Source organism: Berghia stephanieae, chromosome 5 (genome assembly GCF_034508935.2).
Source record: "Berghia stephanieae isolate SIO BIC M18660-M18661 chromosome 5, UCSD_Bste_1.3, whole genome shotgun sequence".
Lineage (NCBI taxonomy): Eukaryota > Metazoa > Mollusca > Gastropoda > Nudibranchia > Aeolidiidae > Berghia > Berghia stephanieae.
The window spans coordinates 77,332,112-77,342,111 of record NC_088364.1 but is presented as its reverse complement, the minus strand read 5'-3'; the positions used below and the strand labels follow the sequence as shown (position 1 = coordinate 77,342,111).

General features: G+C 37.1%; 1 protein-coding gene across 4 annotated transcripts in view; it reads left to right on the top strand.

The window, feature by feature from the left end:
* LOC144973641 (protein TBATA-like) overlaps positions 1-10,000 on the top strand; it is a 54,357-nt gene that overhangs the window by 2,555 nt on the left and 41,802 nt on the right. The window lies entirely within an intron of this gene.

Here is a 10,000-nt window from a genome sequence, read left to right as displayed (position 1 = left end):
AAAAACAATAACAAAGACCTTAGTGACGTCAACTTCGAACTATCTAGATATATTGCATTATCTATATCAAATAAACGCAGCACGATGTTTATCAATATGTATGTCATTAATCCTGATTGTCGATAGATAAGGAAATAATAGGTTTGAATTGGATTGGGACTGTCAGGTTATGTCACTGAGTGTCAATGTTTGTATAACAGTAATGTTATTCAAATTACGATATGATTAATACTCGGTTCCACTATTGTAAAGATTCATTTTACAAAATTTAGCACTCAACAATTTTCCATCCAGATGAATTACTTGTAAGATTTCTATCTATTTATTCATTTATCTATTTATCTATCTATCTATCTATCTATCTATCTATCAAGCGAGCTATCTATTTATCTATCTGTCTTTCTATCTATCTATCTATCTATCTATCTATCCACCTATCTTTATATCTATCTATCAATATATCTTCCTATCTATCTATCTATCCAGCTCTCTATCTTTATATCTATCTATATATCAATATATCTATCTATATATCAATATATCTGTCTATATATCAATATATCTGTCTATCCACATACCAATCTATCTCTTATCTATCGTTCCGCCTATCTTTCCATCTGTCTATCTACCAATCCATCAATATATACAATATATGTATCCATCTATCTATCCATCTACCTGCCTACATATCTTATGATCTGACTTCCTATATCTATGTTTATATCTACATATCCATCCATCCGTCCATCTGTCTATATCCAGATATCTATTTATCTAATCCATCCAACTAATAATCCATTCATCTATCCATCTAGTTTATCTTTCTATTTATCTATCTATTTATCTATCTATTTTCTATCTGTCTACCAATATATCTATCCATATATCTACCTATATTATATCAACCTATCTATCATTTTATCTTTCCATCTATCTTTCCATCTATCTATCTGTTTATGTAAAACTCATTGTAGTTCTCTCTCTCTCTCTCTCTCTCTCTCTCTCTCTCTCTCTCTCTCTCTCTCTCTCTCTCTCTCTCTCTTACATCTTGTTATTAGCGATAACTAATGGATAACTCCATAACTCCATTCCAGCCTTTACCGAGATTGTGTAGGCTTTAAGTATTCACCGTGTTAACTATTGGATTTTGATGTGTACACATATGTACATGTCCAGTTAAGAGGATTAATGAATGGGTGGCCATTTACCAGTTAACTGTCGTACACTGCAAACACACGTAATATTTTAAAATTTGGCCAGAAAACTCGTCCTTCAAATAGGGATCAAATTTAATGACCCTCATCTCGGCAAAAACTCACGAACCTGGGACTTCGCGAAATTCCATGTTTGAGAGTTTTTGCCGAGACGAGGGTCATTAATGTCAATCGCTATTTGAAGGACGAGTTTTCTGGCCAAATTTTTAAAATACTTGTCTTTGGCGTGTTCGGCAGTTAATGGGTTAACCAAGACAAATTGAGTGACAAGCAAATGTCTGTGTTCTCGTGAATGCCGAATTGCGTTTACAGATAACTCAATAATATTTTATGATTAATCGCTTGTAATTCCAATTAAAGGTCTTTTTCTTCTGTCCATCAGTTGCATTGTTTTGGGGGGCAGAGTTGTAATTCATTTAACTGCATTAAACATAGTAGTGTGTATGTATAGAAGGAACGAACTTGACGTCACTCAGCTCTTCGTTATTGTTTATAGCCAGCCATTTTTATGAGTAGTTCTCACTAAATTTTATCAATCAGACAATAAGTGTTTAAGGTTATACATCGTTTTGTGTATTGGCACGTTGTACCCGGCTGGCGGATGTTGTGAGTGTTTAACTAAACGCATAGCATCACTTGCAGTAGGGCATTGTTAAAAATAAAGAATACAGTGATAGGATATTTTCATTACCAAGCCTTTCTCATTCTTTTAAAAGAAGGAAGATGAGGAAGGAGAAGATGAAGAAAAAGAGAGGAGGACGATTAGGTGGAGTAGATGAGGGGAAGGAGGAGGAGGATGATGAGGAGGAAGGGGTGAACTGGCATTCAATCTCTCTCGACAATATAATATCAATACTGATTTTAAAGGAGAAAAAGTGAAACGGCTCTATGTTTGTTCTAGAACATTCTTTTCACACGACATTTTGAATCGGAAGTCAGTGATGTTATTTAACAACAAGAAAAATTACTATTGTCTTACAATAATAATAATAATAATAATAATAATAATAATAATAATAATAATAATAATAATAATAATAATAATAATAATAATAATAATAATAATAATAATAATAATAATAATAATAATATATGTATGTATGTATTATGCATTATGTATGATGGATGGATGATGGATGTAGTGTGTGTGTATGTATGTATGTATGTATTATGTATTATGTATGGATGGATGGATGGATGTATGTGTGTGTGTGTATGTATGTATGTATGTATGTATGTATGTATGTATGTATGGATGGATGGATGTATGTGTGTGTGTGTATGTATGTATGTATGTATGGATGTATGATGGATGTATGTGTGTGTGTGTGTCTGTATGTATGTACGCATGTATGGATGTATGTATGTATATGAGAGAAAGAGAGAGAAAAGGAGAGAAGGAGAGAGAAAGAGATAAATATTGAGAGAATGAGAGAGGAAGACAGAGAAAGATAGAGAAAGAGAGAGGGAGAGAGAGGGAGAGAGAAAGAGAGAGAAAGAGAGAAAGGGAGAGAGGGGGCGGGGGGAGAGAGAGAGAGAGAGAGAGAGAGAGAGAGAGAGAGAGAGAGAGAGAGACGGGCACCGTGTTTGTAGCATGTAAGATCTAGTTATCTACAAATTCAACAGCTTTCTACTTGAAGATTAATTCATGTCGGTCCCAAGTCTCTGATTGACGAGTCAAAAATCTGTCGGCCATCGATAAGGTCAATGAGGTGAAAGGTCGTTCTGATAAAAAGGAACTGAGGTTTATCCAAAGACGGACCAGCCTATTTGAACATTTGTGCGGCTATGTTGTGGTCTCGTGGTATGACACTCGCTTTTGGATCGGAAGGTCCTGGGTTCGAGCCTTGCTCGGCGCCTGGTTAAGTCCTTGGAAAAGGCTCTTTACTCACAATCTCTCACGGTACTCAGGTGTAAAATGAGTGCCTGGCCGTTAACAGCGTTATTTCTGTCGAAAATAATATCGCATAACAGGCGTCATGTCTCGTTCTACATGTTACGTGTTGCTGTTGGTCAAGGACCCTTTGTAAAGCGCTTTGAGCACGTTCAGTGGATTTTGTCCTATATAAAAGCTAAAGATGTCTTTTAATTGAATAAAAATCAATTTGAAGTTATTTGGAGATAGAAATTGTAGTTGCTTTAATAAACTTTAAAATTCAACAATTTTCTTCAAAATTCTTAAAAGAATCCAAGCTGGCTCAGCTTTAAAAAATGTGCAATTCTTAAGAATTTTTCGTAATGGCAGGTATGTATACCCGAAAGGTGCATATTGATGCTGTGCGATAAATTAAAATACGCGTAGCGTCCGCCAGCAGGATCTAACGTACCAACACACAAAACTATTTGTAATCTTAAAGGTTTATAGTCTGATTAATACAATTGAGTGATCCGCCCAAAATTAAATTATACATGGTGCACAAATCTCGTATGTAGACTTCAGAGTTTTGATCCGCCGATCGTGGAAATCGGGACTTCAGAGGTTTGATCCGCCAACCATCGAATTATTCTCCATCATAACACATTGGAATCAACTCCAGGTTTCCTATTTGTGGCTGTCATTTACATTTCCTGCACACAGTTCATCCCGACATATTATCGCTTCAAGACGATTAGTTACATATACACTTCCATGGAGGATGGAACCGAAAGGGCAGAAGATGTGACGTCACGAGTTCTCTGCTCCATGTTAACGCTCTTCTTACCAGCTATTTATAGAACCCCCCCCCCCCCCCTCCCACGAAAATTCACACCCACCCAACACAAAATAGACTTTTCTTACTGAAACAAAAAAAGTAACTGTGAGCTCTACAACAGTGTTTAGTATTTATAGCTGTAATCAAAGCATTTCTTTAAATGTTGTGATGTACAAGAGAAATCAGAATGAGAACATTGACAAAAGAAATCAGAATGAGAACATTGACAAGAGAAATCAGAATGAGAACATTGACAAGAGAAATCAGAATGAGAACATTGACAAGAGAAATCAGAATGAGAACATTGACAAGAGAAATCAGAATGAGAACATTGACAAGAGAAATCAGAATGAGAACATTGACAAGAGAAATCAGAATGAGAACATTGCTGGTTACATCGTAAAGAATGTGACGATTTTCCTATGGGTGGTAAGGAGAGGGTTAAGCGAGATTACAATCAATTTCCTACCGCCACTGCCGATATTCATAAATCCATGCTGACCAAACAACTACAAAAGAAATTATGATAATCCTGCTCCAAACGATATTGAATAGTTATATCGATTATCTGCCATTGATAATGGCATAAACTGCTATGTTGATCCTTAGGATAGAAACTGCTTCCATGAAGTCGGCCCTGTGTTTAGTATGTTGACAAAGAGTCAAGAATTGAGCCGGGAGCCTATCCATATCTGAGTTATAGAGTGAGGCTGTAATAGTATGGTCTAGTAGTGTGACACTCGCCTTTGGATCGGAAGGTCCTGGGTTCGAGTCCCGTGCGACACATAATTCGGTCCTTGGAAAAGGCTCTTCTCTCACCGTACTCAGGTGTAAAATGAGTTCCTGGCTGTTAACAGCTTTTTCTCTGTCCGTAATAATTGTAATAGCGCCTAATGGGCGTCATGTTTCGTCCTACATGTTAAGTGTTGCTGTTGGCTAGGGATCCCTTGTAAAACCATTTGAGCACGTTTAGTGGTTATTGTAGAAACTTACATATAGTCAATAACGAGTTGTGTTGTATTCTATAGAAATGATTTTATTGTTTGACCAAATAAAGGTAACAAAATAAGGCAAATAAAATTCCAATCGCCAATCCATCCACCAATCTTGTCAACAGATCAAAACATATCATCATCATCTTCATCTGCCGGCTTCATTCTAGTTCCGGGGAAAAATACCAAGTTCAAGATTATTTTTAACAGATATCACGCCATATAACAGCTCGAGTTCGTTAATTGAGATAGTGTTATTGTTGTGCATTTACCCGAAAAAAGGTCTTTTAAAAATAACATCAGCTTTTATGTGGCGCAATATAATATAATACACCGAATGTACTCAAAGCGTTTTACAAAAGAACCAAAGTCAACTGCATCAGCATCGCTTGACTGTCCCATTCGTGGCAGGCTAATTTTTGGGGGATGGGTTATATTTTCTTGAATTATTCTTTCTATTTTGCCAGACGCTGTTTCATACATTACTTTTCAGATATTTATTTATCTTATACCAGTACCTACTCTCATAAAATGTTACAGTGAATGACATAATCAGTCGGATTGTGAAAAGGTTTGAATTGAGATATTGCCAAGTTCAGTTAGAAGGTCAATTTTTATCAAAGAGGAGTTATTGTCATAAATGATGAAATCAACACTTTTTTTACATCTTCGGGAAATATCAAAGCTTAATTTCACTTCTAGATATTTTTTACAGCTAGTCAAGTTGAAAAAGTATGAAATTTGAGAATACCTGTCCCATACATCTGATCATAACTTCATGAAAAATCACCCGATTTACTTCAAATAAAGATTAAAATGCTCTGGGGAGCATATTCTTTCAGGAAATGCAAACAATGCCAATCTAAAATGTTCACCTTCCGACTGATTATGTCATGCACTGACACATGTTTATACCTTAAAACAACTAGAACCACGTTACCTGTTGTTAAGCTTTGTGGTCTTGTCATCTTCTGACCTACAAGTTCCTGATTCGAGTCCCGCTGTCTGTTGAGCATGGGGGAAAGGCGCTTTGCTCACATTCTCTCACCATACTTAAACATAAATGAGTACCTGGCCATCATTGTACCAGTCAGACGTTTAGAATTGGACTATTATATTCTCTGCTGTTACCAGCCAGAACTCATTTTATACCCAAATTAATATGGTCTTTACGAAAGACTCAACTTTAGACAATATCATATTTTATTATTGTTATTTCGGCAGAGACACTCTGTTAACGGCCAGGTTACTCATTTTACACTTGAGCACGGTGAGAGAATTTGAGTAGAGAAACTTTTCCAAGGACTCAACTATCCGCGAAATCCAAGATTTAGGAGTTTGTTTTTTTTTAAACCAAGATATACCTGAGTATAGTGAGAGAATTTTAGGAGAGAACCTTTTCCAAGGGCTCAACTATCCGCGAAATCCAAGGTTTAGGGTTGTTTTTTTTTAACCAAGATATACCTGAGTATAGTGAGAGAATTTGAGGAGAGAACCTTTTCCAAGGACTCAACTATCTGCGAAATGCAAGGTTTAGGAGTTTGTTTTTTTTTTGTTTTGGTTTTTTCTTTGCCAATATAAGGGTCATTTACACCGATCGACATTTGAAGGACGAGTTTTATGGCCAAATTTTAAATACATCTTTTCCAGAGTGCGACAGTTAACTGGTTAAACTAAGAACTACCAGCAGAAGCACACAAAAGTCATGAAAGTCTCCACAAGAGATTATTGTTTAAAATGACAAAGCACTTTTACTCGAGGTTTTGCCTTCTTTTCTTTTTCTTATTTTGGCTAGAAAACTCATTTTGGCCAGAAATATGTTTCACCAATCATCAAATGACCCCCAACTTCTGAAAAAGGCTCACATCTGACACTTTTTAAAAAATACTCAAATTTTGAGGCGTTTGACATGTCATGTGGCCATTTTAATTTATGGTATTGGCCATGCTGAATTAGACAGACCGTCTTTTCTGGCCAAAATAAAGGAATGTGTTATGTCAGTGTATGTCTGATTAGTGTCAATTATCGGATATGCATTGACTGGTATATTGGTGGTGATAACGACAGTACACTTTGCTGAGGCTTTGAGCAATTGTCTGTATAATAATTCCTAAGTTGACAATTCCCATACTTTTGTTTACTGTAGTTGTGGTAGTGGTGGTTGGTGTGGTGGTGGTGGTGTGGTGGTGGTGGTGGTGGTGGTGGTGGTGTGTGGTGGTGGTGGTGGTGGTGGTGGTGGTGTGTGGTAGGTGTAGTAGTGTAGTAGTAGTAATAGTAGTAGTATAGTAGTAGTAGTAGTAGTAGTAGTAGTAGTATAGTAGTAGTAGTAGTAGTAGTAGTAGTAGTAGTATAGTATAGTAGTAGTAGTAGTAGTAGTAGTAGTAGTATGTAGTTAGTAGTAGTAGTAGTAGTAGTGTAGTTGATGTTAGTTGCTAGCTGGTTATTTTTGTTGTCAGTGCAAGTTACCTCGCCCAAGATCATTCTGCGGCTCTGCAATGCGGGTGACGCCTGGTTTATCAGTCTTCAATTGGAATATACCGTAAAGATTTTGTTTCTTGGAGATTGATAAAGAAATATTTTTTATGTCGTCTTTATTCTTGCGTAGCTTTAAAGTGACTTGCGCTTTATCAAATGTGACTTAGATTAATACATGATTCTCGAAATCAATGTGTTTTATCAGGTGTAGTGAAAACAGTCTCATGGAGTGCATAAACCCTAAATCCATATATCTCATCATTTTAACTGCGGTTACATTATTTATTTTGCATCCGATCCATACCGAAATAATACCATTTTTTTTAATATTCCCTTTATTCATCCCATAGGGGACATTTGTCTCTAGGGTTTATTCCAAGGGAAGGCCGGAATAACCCAGGCGTCAGCAGCGGTGCAGCACCGCAAATTGAACTAGGGCGAGGTGACTTGCTCAAGGCCACACAGCGCAGTGGCGAGTGATCGAACTCGGTACCTTTCATGTACGTAGCAAAGACCGTACCGCTGAGCCACGCTGCCCAGAAGTGTGACATTTTAGGATTTGTCAGTTCGTCAAGTTATATTCATTCTCGAGCATTTAATTGAGCAACATCCAGTAAACCTGCTCATAACACATTGCAAGGAGGTACATAGCCAGCAAAAGCATAGAAACCAGAAAATACGAGAGAAGTTTCTATGCTTCTGTACCAGCAAGAGGAGACATGGGTGACAGCCAATCGGCTTCGCTCAATAACCTGCTTAACTGCATGTTCAATGCATCAGTGGGGACTTGCCACCTGTCCAACATGTACCCGTTGTGGAAACGAGCCCGAAACCGCAGAGCTTCTAGTTGAATGGTTTACTGTGACAAAGCTTCCGGGTGGGTTTGCGACGGTGCACGAGTGCGGTACGGAATTTGCTGATTGGGACAGACAAGCATCCATAAAACCTTAAAAACGTAAATCAAGTCTCATATTTTTTTAACCAAGAAACCAATTCTAGCATCTAAATCAACCCCCCAAAATAAAACCGTTTCGAAGCGATGGGTTAAAATTTGATTTTATGAAATGCGTGTTTATGTCCATTTATTCACGGTGTGAAATGTCAATGACAATAATTGTCATTATTTTCACATTATGACTCATGTCGCACCAGGTCCCTTTTTTACAATTAAACTGTGACGATTTTAATACCGCCAGATGATCGATAAAATGTATCGATTTTTATGGATAATCGAATCGTCATTAAGGCTACGTTTTGATTCTCCAATTTTATCATAATGACGGAGACGCATATTTAATTGGATTGTGTCAGGGCGGCCTTGAATTTGAACCTGAAAGAAAAGGAACCAACTTGCCTTGTATTCCTCACGAAAGTTTTGCTTTGTTTTGTTGTGTGTGTGCTTTCTTTTTTTTTTTTTTTTTTTTTTTGGGGGGGGGGGGGGGGGGTGTTGGTGGTTTTTTTCTTGGGTTTTTTTTTGTTGTTGTTTTGTTTTTTGTTTTTGTTGTTGTTGTTATTTTTTTTTGTTTTTTAGTGGTTTCCTTATTTCCTTTTTTTTTTTTTTTTTTTTTTTTTTTTTTGCACAATAGGCCTCCAATACTTTCTTGGCCATCCTCTCTAGTACTCTCAAGTGTCCTTTTTTTTAAAACATTGAATATCGATAAATGGATAAGACGTCCGATTTGTCTAAAAATATTCAACCAGACGCGCCTTCTTACAGTTTTTAATAATAGAGAGTCACAAAGATGAAAATTAAAATGTACCCTTGATGGAAGGCCTTGCGAGGTCCCGGACTATCCCCCCAACAATAACAACCTTGACCGTGGTCGAGTCACGTTGATATATCTTTTTTTTATTTTTGACGGTTTTTTCTTTTTCTTTTATTTTTGAGTTTGTCTTTTTTTTTGCCTGACCATACACTTTGTCTTTAGAAAAAAAACGTTAGCTTTTATACAGAGCAATATCCACAAAACGTGATCAAAGCGCTTTACAAGGGGTCCCAAACCAACAGCAACACGTGACATGTAGAACGAGACATGACGTCTGTTAGGCGATATTGTAGTATTTTTTTCCGACAGAGACAACAGCTGTTAACGGCCAAGTACTCATGTTACACCTGAGTACGGTGAGATAATGTGAGTAAAGAGCCTTTTCCAAGGACTCGACTATGCGCCCGATTACACCAGTGCCTGGTCCCTAATTTGTCAAAGCTAGAGGTGGCTAAATGAGCCAGTAAAATGGAGAAAAAAAAATAAAGTGGGTAGATGTGACTCATATATAAGGGAACAACAGAAAACAAACAACGTTTCGGCCCTTGCCATCTATTCACTTTATTTTTTCTCTCTCTAATTTGTCACTTTGATATCGTCACATATTGATGCACGATAGAAGAATATTTTTAAGGCGTTCTATCAGTGTACTATAGAGTAGGTAGCCGTTACGTATGCAAGAACCTAACTAGTAGGTACAACCCGTTCCTATACAACTTTACGCTTGGTTTCGCTAAGATAAAACCCCCCCAAACGGACCTTGGTAATCCCTGGCGTGGACCACGGCACCCATATCTCACCCGTGGTTCTCAACTCGTATCGGGTTGTTATTGACACCTTACTTATTTGATAACATGATA